Genomic DNA, 14,219 nt, shown 5'->3' with positions numbered 1-14,219 from the left:
AACGGTATTAGGCGAATGAAATGGAGCGAAATCAACTTTGAAATTCTTGGTTGTTGTGGCGAAATAATGTGCTAAACTAGATTCATTTACTGAACATATAACTGAAAGTGATTTGAAATTATTATTTAACAAATAATTTTTTTTACCACCACGGCAGCCAACCATATAATTGAGCCATGTCAGGAAAAGTAATAAAAACCCTCAGGAACAAGAGTGAATAATTCCATGTGAAATTTTTCCGCCACGAAATAAAGTGAAAAAAATTGTGCACCACAGCAACACTTTTGCGCCTACATAAACCCTGTTTCAGTGTTTTGCGTTTTTGCACAAAACACTTTTTTACCGTTTTCAACCAAACCAACGACGACAACCCAGAATTTCCCGTTATGTTTTTCCGAAGTCCACCAATCGCCTCGACTTTTTCAATCATTCGGCGCATTCGGTAATGGTATCCATTTTGAATTCGCTGTCATTCTCGGTCTGCCGAAACCAGCGAGTGCCTGTCAGAATGCTTGACAGATAAGTCAACACACTTGTACTTGTACACTATGATTACGGAATTTAGCAAAGTTTAGGAAAATATGCCAACTTTCTTGTTTGTAAATGTCAACACAACTATCCCCACGTTCCAATGAACGCGTTAAAATTTTTATTTTCCGCCATCGGATTATTAATACTGATGTCAAGACGCGTCGTCTGACACCTCTCTCGATATTTTTGGTAGCGTATTAGCAGTCGACCCGTCAACTAGACTATTACCATAACTTTTTTAATTCTAAATATCGGCATATCTGAGACAAAAAGTAATATTTGTAGAAATGTAGAGCGATTCGATGTATTTTTGTTAATTTTTATATATATGTCAAGAAGCTTTTCATGAAATTATCTTTTATATGTCGGTGTTATGCCAATTTCACACATAGGCTTAATGAAGTAATTAATGAAGTGAATGAGTAAATGAAAATAAAAATTCTTAATAATGTTATTATTGCTTTATTGAATGCCTAATCGAGTGCAAAATCCATTCGGTTTAGCTAAGAGCTTCGAATTTTATTGTCAATGTAACAAATGACAATCAAAAAAATTATTTTCAATAATTTACAAAAAAAATAGAAAAACACGAAAAAATTCAAAATTTAATTTTCGCTGCATTTGCTGCAAAATATAATATGGCTTTTTCGAAATTAGTCACATATTTGCTTAGGAGCAACATCTATGTGTAGTTCCGCATGCATTTTATTTTGATTGTATTTATAGTCAAAGAGGAAACGGCTGCTTTCCATTTTAACCATTTTTTGTAAAAACGAATTATTTTTTTGGGGCTGTTGACAGATGTTCGCTTAATTAAACAAAAGGCCCTGTATGAAAAGGGAAACTTAATTATTTCATTAAACAGAATTGTGATTCGATTAAGGTTCTGTGGGAAAACGGTATTAGAGGAATGAAATGGAGCGAAATCGACTTTGAAATTCTTGGTTGTTGTGGCGAAATAATGTGCTAAACTAGATTCATTTACTGAACATATAACTGAAAGTGATGTGAAATTATTATTTAACAAATAATTTTTTTTATACGGCAGCCAACCATATAATTGAGCCATGTCAGGAAAAGTAAAAAAACCCTCAGGAACAAGAGTGAATAATTCCATGTGAAATTTATCCGCCACGAAATAAAGTGAAAAAATTGTGCACCACAGCAACACTTTTGCGCCTACATAAACCCTGTTTCAGTGTTTTGCGTTTTTGCACAAAACACTTTTTTACCGTTTTCAACCAAACCAACGACGACAACCCAGAATTTCCCGTTATGTTTTCCCGAAGTCCACCAATCGTCTCGACTTTTTCAATCATTCGGCGCATTCGGTAATGGTATCCATTTGGAATTCGCTGTCATTTTCGGTCTGCCGAATCCAGCGAGTGCCTGTCAGAATTCTTGACAGATAAGTCAACACACTTGTACTTGTACACTATGATTACGGAATTTAGCAAAGTTTAGGAAAATATGCCAACTTTCTTGTTTGTAAATGTCAACACAACTATCCCCACGTTCCAATGAACGCGTTAAAATTTTTATTTTCCGCCATCGGATTATTAATACTGATGTCAAGACGCGTCGTTTGACACCTCTCTCGATATTTTTGGTAGCGTATTAACAGTCGACCCCTCAACTAGACTATTACCATAACTTTTTTAATTCTAAATATCGGCATATCTGAGACAAAAAGTAATATTTGTAGAAATGTAGAGCGGTTAGATGTATTTTATGTTAATTTTTATATATATGTCAAGAAGCTTTTCATGAAATTATCTTTTATATGTCGGTGTTATGCCAATTTCACACATAGGCTTAATGAAGCAATTAATGAAGTTTTTTGCATTAAAGGCCTAATTGAACTCAATCTTTCATACAAAATAAAAATTCTTAATAATGTTATTATTGCTTTATTGAATGCCTAATCGAGTGCAAAATCCAGTCGGTTTTGCTAAGAGCTTCGAATTTTATTGTCAATGTAACAAATGACAACCAAAAAAATTATTTTCAATAATTTACAAAAAAACAGAAAAACACGAAAAAATTCAACATTTAATTTTCGCTGCATTTGCTGCAAAATATAATATGGCTTTTTCGAAATTAGTCAGATATTTGCTTAGGAGCAACATCTATGTGTAGTTCCGCATGCATTTTATTTTGATTGTATTTATAGTCCAAAAGGAAACGGCTGCTTTCAATTTTAACCATTTTTTATAAAAACGAATTATTTTTTTGGGGCTGTTGACAGATGTTCGCTTAATTAAACAAAAGGCCCTGTATGAAAAGGGAAGCTTAATTATTTCATTAAACAGAATTGTGATTCGATTAAGATTCTGTGGGAAAACGGTATTAGGCGAATGAAATGGAGCGAAATCAACTTTGAAATTCTTGGTTGTTGTGGCGAAATAATGTGCTAAACTAGATTCATTTACTGAACATATAACTGAAAGTGATGTGAAATTATTATTTAACAAATAATTTTTTTTACCACCACGGCAGCCAACCATATAATTGAGCCATGTCAGGAAAAGTAATAAAAACCCTCAGGAACAAGAGTGAATAATTCCATGTGAAATTTTTCCGCCACGAAATAAAGTGAAAAAATTGTGCACCACAGCAACACTTTTGCGCCTACATAAACCCTGTTTCAGTGTTTTGCGTTTTTGCACAAAACACTTTTTTACCGTTTTCAACCAAACCAACGACGACAACCCAGAATTTCCCGTTATGTTTTTCCGAAGTCCACCAATCGTCTCGACTTTTTCAATCATTCGGCGCATTCGGTAATGGTATCCATTTTGAATTCGCTGTCATTCTCGGTCTGCCGAAACCAGCGAGTGCCTGTCAGAATGCTTGACAGATAAGTCAACACACTTGTACTTGTACACTATGATTACGGAATTTAGCAAAGTTTAGGAAAATATGCCAACTTTCTTGTTTGTAAATGTCAACACAACTATCCCCACGTTCCAATGAACGCGTTAAAATTTTTATTTTCCGCCATCGGATTATTAGTACTGATGTCAAGACGCGTCGTCTGACACCTCTCTCGATATTTTTGGTAGCGTATTAGCAGTCGACCCGTCAACTAGACTATTACCATAACTTTTTTAATTCTAAATATCGGCATATCTGAGACAAAAAGTAATATTTGTAGAAATGTAGAGCGATTCGATGTATTTTTGTTAATTTTTATATATATGTCAAGAAGCTTTTCATGAAATTATCTCTTATATGTCGGTGTTATGCCAATTTCACACATAGGCTTAATGAAGTAATTAATGAAGTGAATGAGTAAATGAAAATAAAAATTCTTAATAATGTTATTATTGCTTTATTGAATGCCTAATCGAGTGCAAAATCCATTCGGTTTAGCTAAGAGCTTCGAATTTTATTGTCAATGTAACAAATGACAATCAAAAAAATTATTTTCAATAATCTACAAAAAAAATAGAAAAACACGAAAAAATTCAAAATTTAATTTTCGCTGCATTTGCTGCAAAATATAATATGGCTTTTTCGAAATTAGTCACATATTTGCTTAGGAGCAACATCTATGTGTAGTTCCGCATGCATTTTATTTTGATTGTATTTATAGTCCAAAAGGAAACGGCTGCTTTCAATTTTAACCATTTTTTATAAAAACGAATTATTTTTTTGGGGCTGTTGACAGATGTTCGCTTAATTAAACAAAAGGCCCTGTATGAAAAGGGAAACTTAATTATTTCATTAAACAGAATTGTGATTCGATTAAGGTTCTGTGGGAAAACGGTATTAGGCGAATGAAATGGAGCGAAATCAACTTTCAAATTCTTGGTTGTTGTGGCGAAATAATGTGCTAAACTAGATTCATTTACTGAACATATAACTGACAGTGATGTGAAATTATTATTTAACAAATAATTTTTTTTATACGGCAGCCAACCATATAATTGAGCCATGTCAGGAAAAGTAAAAAAAACCCTCAGGAACAAGAGTGAATAATTCCATGTGAAATTTATCCGCCACGAAATAAAGTGAAAAAATTGTGCACCACAGCAACACTTTTGCGCCTACATAAACCCTGTTTCAGTGTTTTGCGTTTTTGCACAAAACACTTTTTTACCGTTTTCAACCAAACCAACGACGACAACCCAGAATTTCCCGTTATGTTTTCCCGAAGTCCACCAATCGTCTCGACTTTTTCAATCATTCGGCGCATTCGGTAATGGTATCCATTTGGAATTCGCTGTCATTTTCGGTCTGCCGAATCCAGCGAGTGCCTGTCAGAATTCTTGACAGATAAGTCAACACACTTGTACTTGTACACTATGATTACGGAATTTAGCAAAGTTTAGGAAAATATGCCAACTTTCTTGTTTGTAAATGTTAACACAACTATCCCCACGTTCCAATGAACGCGTTAAAATTTTTATTTTCCGCCATCGGATTATTAATACTGATGTCAAGACGCGTCGTTTGACACCTCTCTCGATATTTTTGGTAGCGTATTAGCAGTCGACCCCTCAACTAGACTATTACCATAACTTTTTTAATTCTAAATATCGGCATATCTGAGACAAAAAGTAATATTTGTAGAAATGTAGAGCGGTTCGATGTATTTTATGTTAATTTTTATATATATGTCAAGAAGCTTTTCATGAAATTATCTTTTATATGCCGGTGTTATGCCAATTTCACACATAGGCTTAATGAAGCAATTAATGAAGTTTTTTGCATTAAAGGCCTAATTGAACTCAATCTTTCATACAAAATAAAAATTCTTAATAATGTTATTATTGCTTTATTGAATGCCTAATCGAGTGCAAAATCCAGTCGGTTTTGCTAAGAGCTTCGAATTTTATTGTCAATGTAACAAATGACAACCAAAAAAATTATTTTCAATAATTTACAAAAAAAACAGAAAAACACGAAAAAATTCAAAATTTAATTTTCGCTGCATTTGCTGCAAAATATAATATTGCTTTTTCGAAATTAGTCAGATATTTTCTTAGGAGCAACATCTATGTGTAGTTCCGCATGCATTTTATTTTGATTGTATTTATAGTCCAAAAGGAAACGGCTGCTTTCAATTTTAACCATTTTTTATAAAAACGAATTATTTTTTTGGGTCTGTTGACAGATGTTCGCTTAATTAAACAAAAGGCCCTGTATGAAAAGGGAAACTTAATTATTTCATTAAACAGAATTGTGATTCGATTAAGGTTCTGTGGGAAAACGGTATTAGGCGAATGAAATGGAGCGAAATCAACTTTCAAATTCTTGGTTGTTGTGGCGAAATAATGTGCTAAACTAGATTCATTTACTGAACATATAACTGAAAGAGATGTGAAATTATTATTTAACAAATAATTTTTTTTACCACCACGGCAGCCAACCATATAATTGAGCCATGTCAGGAAAAGTAAAAAAAACCCTCAGGAACAAGAGTGAATAATTCCATGTGAAATTTTTCCGCCACGAAATAAAGTGAAAAAATTGTGCACCACAGCAACACTTTTGCGCCTACATAAACCCTGTTTCAGTGTTTTGCGTTTTTGCACAAAACACTTTTTTACCGTTTTCAACCAAACCAACGACGACAACCCAGAATTTCCCGTTATGTTTTTCCGAAGTCCACCAATCGTGTCGACTTTTTTAATCATTCGGCGCATTCGGTAATGGTATCCATTTTGAATTCGCTGTCATTCTCGGTCTGCCGAAACCAGCGAGTGCCTGTCAGAATGCTTGACAGATAAGTCAACACACTTGTACTTGTACACTATGATTACGGAATTTAGCAAAGTTTAGGAAAATATGCCAACTTTCTTGTTTGTAAATGTCAACACAACTATCCCCACGTTCCAATGAACGCGTTAAAATTTTTATTTTCCGCCATCGGATTATTAATACTGATGTCAAGACGCGTCGTCTGACACCTCTCCCGATATTTTTGGTAGCGTATTAGCAGTCGACCCGTCAACTAGACTATTACCATAACTTTTTTAATTCTAAATATCGGCATATCTGAGACAAAAAGTAATATTTGTAGAAATGTAGAGCGATTCGATGTATTTTTGTTAATTTTTATATATATGTCAAGAAGCTTTTCATGAAATTATCTTTTATATGTCGGTGTTATGCCAATTTCACACATAGGCTTAATGAAGTAATTAATGAAGTGAATGAGTAAATGAAAATAAAAATTCTTAATAATGTTATTATTGCTTTATTGAATGCCTAATCGAGTGCAAAATCCAGTCGGTTTAGCTAAGATCTTCGAATTTTATTGTCAATGTAACAAATGACAATCAAAAAAATTATTTTCAATAATTTCCAAAAAAATAGAAAAACACCAAAAAATTTCAAAATTTAATTTTCGCTGCATTTGCTGCAAAATATAATATGGCTTTTTAGAAATTAGTCACATATTTGCTTAGGAGCAACATCTATGTGTAGTTCCGCATGCATTTTATTTTGATTGTATTTATAGTCAAAAAGGAAACGGCTACTTTCAATTTTAACCATTTTTTGTAAAAACGAATTATTTTTTTGGGGCTGTTGACAGATGTTCGCTTAATTAAACAAAAGGCCCTGTATGAAAAGGGAAACTTAATTATTTCATTAAACAGAATTGTGATTCGATTAAGGTTCTGTGGGAAAACGGTATTAGGCCAATGAAATGGAGCGAAATCAACTTTGAAATTCTTGGTTGTTATGGCGAAATAATGTGCTAAACTAGATTCATTTACTGAACATATAACTGAAAGTGATGTGAAATTATTATTTAACAAATAATTTTTTATTACCAGCACGGCAGCCAACCATATAATTGAGCCATGTCAGGAAAAGTAAAAAAAACCCTCAGGAACAAGAGTGAATAATTCCATGTGAAATTTTTCCGCCACGAAATAAAGTGAAAAAATTGTGCACCACAGCAACACTTTTGCGCCTACATAAACCCTGTTTCAGTGTTTTGCGTTTTTGCACAAAACACTTTTTTACCGTTTTCAACCAAACCAACGACGACAACCCAGAATTTCCCGTTATGTTTTTCCGAAGTCCACCAATCGTCTCGACTTTTTCAATCATTCGGCGCATTCGGTAATGGTATCCATTTTGAACTCGCTGTCATTTTCGGTCTGCCGAATCCAGCGAGTGCCTGTCAGAATGCTTGACAGATAAGTCAAAACACTTGTACTTGTACACTATGATTACGGAATTTAGCAAAGTTTAGGAAAATATGCCAACTTTCTTGTTTGTAAATGTCAACACAACTATCCCCACGTTACAATGAACGCGTTAAAATTTTTATTTTCCGCCATCGGATTATTAATACTGATGTCAAGACGCGTCGTTTGACACCTCTCTCGATATTTTTGGTAGCGTATTAGCAGTCGACCCGTCAACTAGACTATTACCATAACTTTTTTAATTCTAAATATCGGCATATCTGAGACAAAAAGTAATATTTGTAGAAATGTAGAGCGATTCGATGTATTTTTGTTAATTTTTATATATATGTCAAGAAGCTTTTCATGAAATTATCTTTTATATGTCGGTGTTATGCCAATTTCACACATAGGCTTAATGAAGTAATTAATGAAGTGAATGAGTAAATGAAAATAAAAATTCTTAATAATGTTATTATTGCTTTATTGAATGCCTAATCGAGTGCAAAATCCAGTCGGTTTAGCTAAGAGCTTCGAATTTTATTGTCAATGTAACAAATGACAATCAAAAAAATTATTTTCAATAATTTACAAAAAAATAGAAAAACACGAAAAAATTCAAAATTTAATTTTCGCTGCATTTGCTGCAAAATATAATATGGCTTTTTCGAAATTAGTCACATATTTGCTTAGGAGCAACATCTATGTGTAGTTCCGCATGCATTTTATTTTGATTGTATTTATAGTCAAAGAGGAAACGGCTGCTTTCCATTTTAACCATTTTTTGTAAAAACGAATTATTTTTTTGGGGCTGTTGACAGATGTTCGCTTAATTAAACAAAAGGCCCTGTATGAAAAGGGAAACTTAATTATTTCATTAAACAGAATTGTGATTCGATTAAGGTTCTGTGGGAAAACGGTATTAGAGGAATGAAATGGAGCGAAATCAACTTTGAAATTCTTGGTTGTTGTGGCGAAATAATGTGCTAAACTAGATTCATTTACTGAACATATAACTGAAAGTGATGTGAAATTATTATTTAACAAATAATTTTTTTTTACCACCACGGCAGCCAACCATATAATTGAGCCATGTCAGGAAAAGTGAAAAAAACCCTCAGGAACAAGAGTGAATAATTCCATGTGAAATTTTTCCGCCACGAAATAAAGTGAAAAAATTGTGCACCACAGCAACACTTTTGCGCCTACATAAACCCTGTTTCAGTGTTTTGCGTTTTTGCACAAAACACTTTTTTACCGTTTTCAACCAAACCAACGACGACAACCCAGAATTTCCCGTTATGTTTTCCCGAAGTCCACCAATCGTCTCGACTTTTTCAATCATTCGGCGCATTCGGTAATGGTATCCATTTGGAATTCGCTGTCATTTTCGGTCTGCCGAATCCAGCGAGTGCCTGTCAGAATTCTTGACAGATAAGTCAACACACTTGTACTTGTACACTATGATTACGGAATTTAGCAAAGTTTAGGAAAATATGCCAACTTTCTTGTTTGTAAATGTCAACACAACTATCCCCACGTTCCAATGAACGCGTTAAAATTTTTATTCTCCGCCATCGGATTATTAATACTGATGTCAACACGCGTCGTTTGACACCTCTCTCGATATTTTTGGTAGCGTATTAGCAATCGACCCCTCAACTAGACTATTACCATAACTTTTTTAATTCTAAATATCGGCATATCTGAGACAAAAAGTAATATTTGTAGAAATGTAGAGCGGTTCGATGTATTTTTGTTAATTTTTATATATATGTCAAGAAGCTTTTCATGAAATTATCTTTTATATGTCGGTGTTATGCCAACTTCACACATAGGCTTAATGAAGTAATTAATGAAGTTTTTTACATTAAAGGCCTAATTGAACTCAATCTGTCATACAAAATAAAAATTCTTAATAATGTTATTATTGCTTTATTGAATGCCTAATCGAGTGCAAAATCCAGTCGGTTTAGCTAAGAGCTTCGAATTTTATTGTCAATGTAACAAATGACAATCAAAAAAATTATTTTCAATAATTTACAAAAAAATAGAAAAACACGAAAAAATTCAAAATTTAATTTTCGCTGCATTTGCTGCAAAATATAATATGGCTTTTTCGAAATTAGTCACATATTTGCTTAGGAGCAACATCTATGTGTAGTTCCGCATGCATTTTATTTTGATTGTATTTATAGTCAAAAATGAAACGGCTGCTTTCAATTTTAACCATTTTTTGTAAAAACGAATTATTTTTTTGGGGCTGTTGACAGATGTTCGCATAATTTAACAAAAGGCCCTGTATGAAAAGGGAAACTTAATTATTTCATTAAACAGAATTGTGATTCGATTAAGGTTCTGTGGGAAAACGGTATTAGGCGAATGAAATGGAGCGAAATAAACTTTGAAATTCTTGGTTGTTGTGGGGAAATAATGTGCTAAACTAGATTCATTTACTGAACATATAACTGAAAGTGATGTGAAATTATTATTTAACAAATAATTTTTTTTTACCAGCACGGCAGCCAACCATATAATTGAGCCATGTCAGGAAAAGTAAAAAAAAACCCTCAGGAACAAGAGTGAATAATTCCATGTGAAAATTTTCCGCCACGAAATAAAGTGAAAAAATTGTGCACCACAGCAACACTTTTGCGCCTACATAAACCCTGTTTCAGTGTTTTGCGTTTTTGCACAAAACACTTTTTTACCGTTTTCAACCAAACCAACGACGACAACCCAGAATTTCCCGTTATGTTTTTCCGAAGTCCACGAATCGTCTCGACTTTTTCAATAATTCGGCGCATTCGGTAATGGTATCCATTTTGAATTCGCTGTCATTTTCGATCTGCCGAATCCAGCGAGTGCCTGTCAGAATGCTTGACAGATAAGTCAACACACTTGTACTTGTACACTATGATTACGGAATTTAGCAAAGTTTAGGAAAATATGCCAACTTTCTTGTTTGTAAATGTCAACACAACTATCCCCACGTTCCAATGAACGCGTTAAAATTTTTATTTTCCGCCATCGGATTATTAATACTGATGTCAAGATGCGTCGTTTGACACCTCTCCCGATATTTTTGGTAGCGTATTAGCAGTCGACCCCTCAACTAGACTATTACCATAACTTTTTTAATTCTAAATATCGGCATATCTGAGACAAAAAGTAATATTTGTAGAAATGTAGAGCGGTTCGATGTATTTTATGTTAATTTTTATATATATGTCAAGAAGCTTTTCATGAAATTATCTTTTATATGTCGGTGTTATGCCAATTTCACACATAGGCTTAATGAAGCAATTAATGAAGTTTTTTGCATTAAAGGCCTAATTGAACTCAATCTTTCAACAAAATAAAAATTCTTAATAATGTTATTATTGCTTTATTTGAATGCCTAATCGAGTGCAAAATCCAGTCGGTTTTGCTAAGAGCTTCGAATTTTATTGTCAATGTAACAAATGACAATCAAAAAAATTATTTTGAATAATTTACAAAAAAATAGAAAAACACGAAAAAATTCAAATTCAATTTTCGCTGCATTTGCTGCAAAATATAATATGGCTTTTTCGAAATTAGTCACATATTTGGTAGGAGCAACATCTATGGGTAGTTTCCGCATGCATTTTATTTTGACTGTATTTATAGTCAAAAAGGAAACGGCTGCTGTCAATTTTAACCATTTTTTGTAAAAACGAATTATTTTTTTGGGGCTGTTGACAGATGTTCGCTTAATTAAACAAAAGGCCCTGTATGAAAAAGGGAAACTTAATTATTTTCATTAAACAGAATTGTGATTTGATTAAGGTTCTGTGGGGAAAACGGTATTAGGCGAATGAAATGGAGCGAAATCAACTTTGAAATTCTTGGTTGTTGTGGCGAAATAATGTGCTAAACTAGATTCATTTACTGAACATATAACTGAAAGTGATGTGAAATTATTATTTATCAAATAATTTTTTTTACCAGCACGGCAGCCAACCATATAATTGAGCCATGTCAGAAAAGTAAAAAAAACTCTCAGAGAACAAAGAGTGAATAACTCCATGTGAAATTTTTCCGCCACGAAATAAGCGTGGTACGCAGTTCACAAGAAAGTAAAAATTCCATATAAAAAACGCTCAAGAAATGCTCAAGAAAATTCCTTGTGGTAAATTTTCTTGAGGTAGTACGCAGTTTACAAGAAATTTAGTACGATACTTTACTACTATTTTTCCATCAAATTTACATACGGCAACACCGGTTTCCGCAAGAAATATGTCAAGTGCCATATATTTCTTGAAGAAAAAAAGGTAAACAACTGGAAAAATTAGGTAAGAACATAGTTTTTTAATTTTTCTGCAATAAATAATTATTATTTTATTTCAGAAATGGAAATAAATATTGCTGCAGCACCAAACCGCAAAACGCGCGTATTAAATTTCACGGCGGAGGAGAAACGGGCCCTGATAAGGGAAGTGAAAGAGTGGCCCAGGATAAGGGATACTTCTGATCCATTGCATTGCAACAAAAATGCAGTGGATCAGGCCTGGGTCCACTTAAGTAGCTCCCTTGGGAAAGAAGGTATGTTAATAAAACTTTTTGTATGTATATTTGTGGTAATTGTTTACTTTAGCTCACAACTGCTAAAACTCGTCCAAAAATATAAGGAGAGGTGTCAAAAGACGCACTTTGCACCCACGATCACGAATCCGAAGGCGGAAATTCAAAATTTTATGTCGTTTCGGAGATATTTTCAAACAAAATTTAAAATTTTCATGTGGTTATTTTGATGATTTTGTAGTACCCACAAGAAAAACTGTGGGTAAAAGTGTTTTGCGTGGATAAAGTTTTGGTCTCCAAACCGGTGTTGGACCCACCCAGGGTAATTTTTTATAAGCGCGGCCGAAGGCCGCCAATGCAGAAAGGTGTTCTGCGCAAAAATACTATGGATCTCACCCCCGGTTTCGTAGAGCTCTGGGTCCATTTTTCGGTTTTTGGATATAACTTTTGGCAGAAATGAAATTTTGAATTTCCGCTCTCGGGTTCGTGGTCCTAGGAGCAAATCGCGTCTTTTGCCACCTCTCCCGATATTTTTGGTCGGGTTTTTGCAGTTGTGAGCTAAAGTAAACAAATACCATATTTGTGTATTTTAATTGGTCATTATTTACTTTAGCTCAAAACTGTTAAACCACGTCCAAAAATATATGGAGGAGTGTCAAAAGACGCGTTTTGTCTTTTATAAACAGGTATTTGCAAACAAAGTTGGAAATTTTCTGTAATTTCCATTTGGTTCGTGTAAGCACAAATATTGGGTGTTCCGAAAACTGCAAGTGTGTTATTGGTACGGAAGTCAAAACGCATATTTATATATACATACCTCGCGCGACATTTTTTGACATGTTTTAACAATTGTGAGCAAATGCAAAGTATTACATTTAATTGTATGTATTATTTACATTAGTGATTGAAAGCAAAGACGCGTGGACCAGCCTTAGGGAAAGCTATCGCTACCACGCCAGAGCATCCAAGCGACAAAAGAGTGGCAGTAGCGGCGGCGCTGCGTTGGATAAGCGTAAATTTTCAGAGGAAATTTGGAGTTTGCCGGGGAAATGGCATTCTTGGCAAACGTTTCAGAAAAACGAAGGTAATTTTGCAATCCACTTTTAACTAACATGCCGATGACTTAGAGTGCTGAAACTCAGCACGTAGTTCGAGACTGGGTGACAATTTAATTCATGCAAAACCAAATTCCTTTGGGTGGTGTAGGGATCGAAATAACTGAAATCTCTTAGAAACATGGTGAATCTTGCGATATATTTGAAAAATCACTTTTTGTGCACGAGTTGTATGGAAGAGAGCAAGGCTGCACAACGAAATAAACAAATATTTTTTTTCGACAACGAAATCAAAAAAAAAAATTTTTTAATTCGTTTCGTTGGCATCAGAAACAAAATCACAAAATTAGAATGTTTGAGTAATTTTTGAGCAATTTTTGTATGGAAAAACATAATCAAACTCTAAAAATCAATTTTTTTTTACTTTGATATCAACGAAATTAAACTTTTGAATATCAAATAAAAAACGAAATATTTTTATTTTGTTTATGAAAATAACGTTATTATGCAGGCCTGGATGAAAATAACCAACACTTTCGATAAAAAAAGTTCTAAAAAGTTCTAAAAATTCGGGAAAACTTCTGAGAAACTTCTAACTTGCACATTCCAAAACTGCATATTCAAAAAATTTTTTTAAATTCGGATTAAAAAATTCAAATTTTGATAAAAATTTTTTCGAAGTTTGATCCATTGTCCTGAATTCTGTGTGTATACTTCAAAAAATGTTAACATTGTACATGTACTCTCTTGCAGGACATTTACATCTTCATCGAATTTCAGTGAGGAATCAAGCCAATATCCCTTAGATCCCTCAGAGGACGTGAACAGCCCGCAAATTACTGACAACGATTCCCAATACGACTATGTGAGTATGGGTGCAGGTGGTAATATCGACGGCAGAATTGCGCATTTGCCACAGCATCACATTCTGCGTTGA

At 33.7% G+C, this 14,219-nt stretch overlaps 1 pseudogene; it reads left to right on the top strand.

The window, feature by feature from the left end:
• Nucleotides 1-14,219, top strand: part of LOC137254221 (probable Ufm1-specific protease 2) — a 51,935-nt pseudogene extending 37,716 nt beyond the window's left edge.

This window comes from Eurosta solidaginis, chromosome 5 (assembly GCF_040869045.1).
Source record: "Eurosta solidaginis isolate ZX-2024a chromosome 5, ASM4086904v1, whole genome shotgun sequence".
NCBI lineage: Eukaryota > Metazoa > Arthropoda > Insecta > Diptera > Tephritidae > Eurosta > Eurosta solidaginis.
Note: the sequence above shows the minus strand (reverse complement) of the source record. Positions and strands in the feature narration are given on the sequence as shown.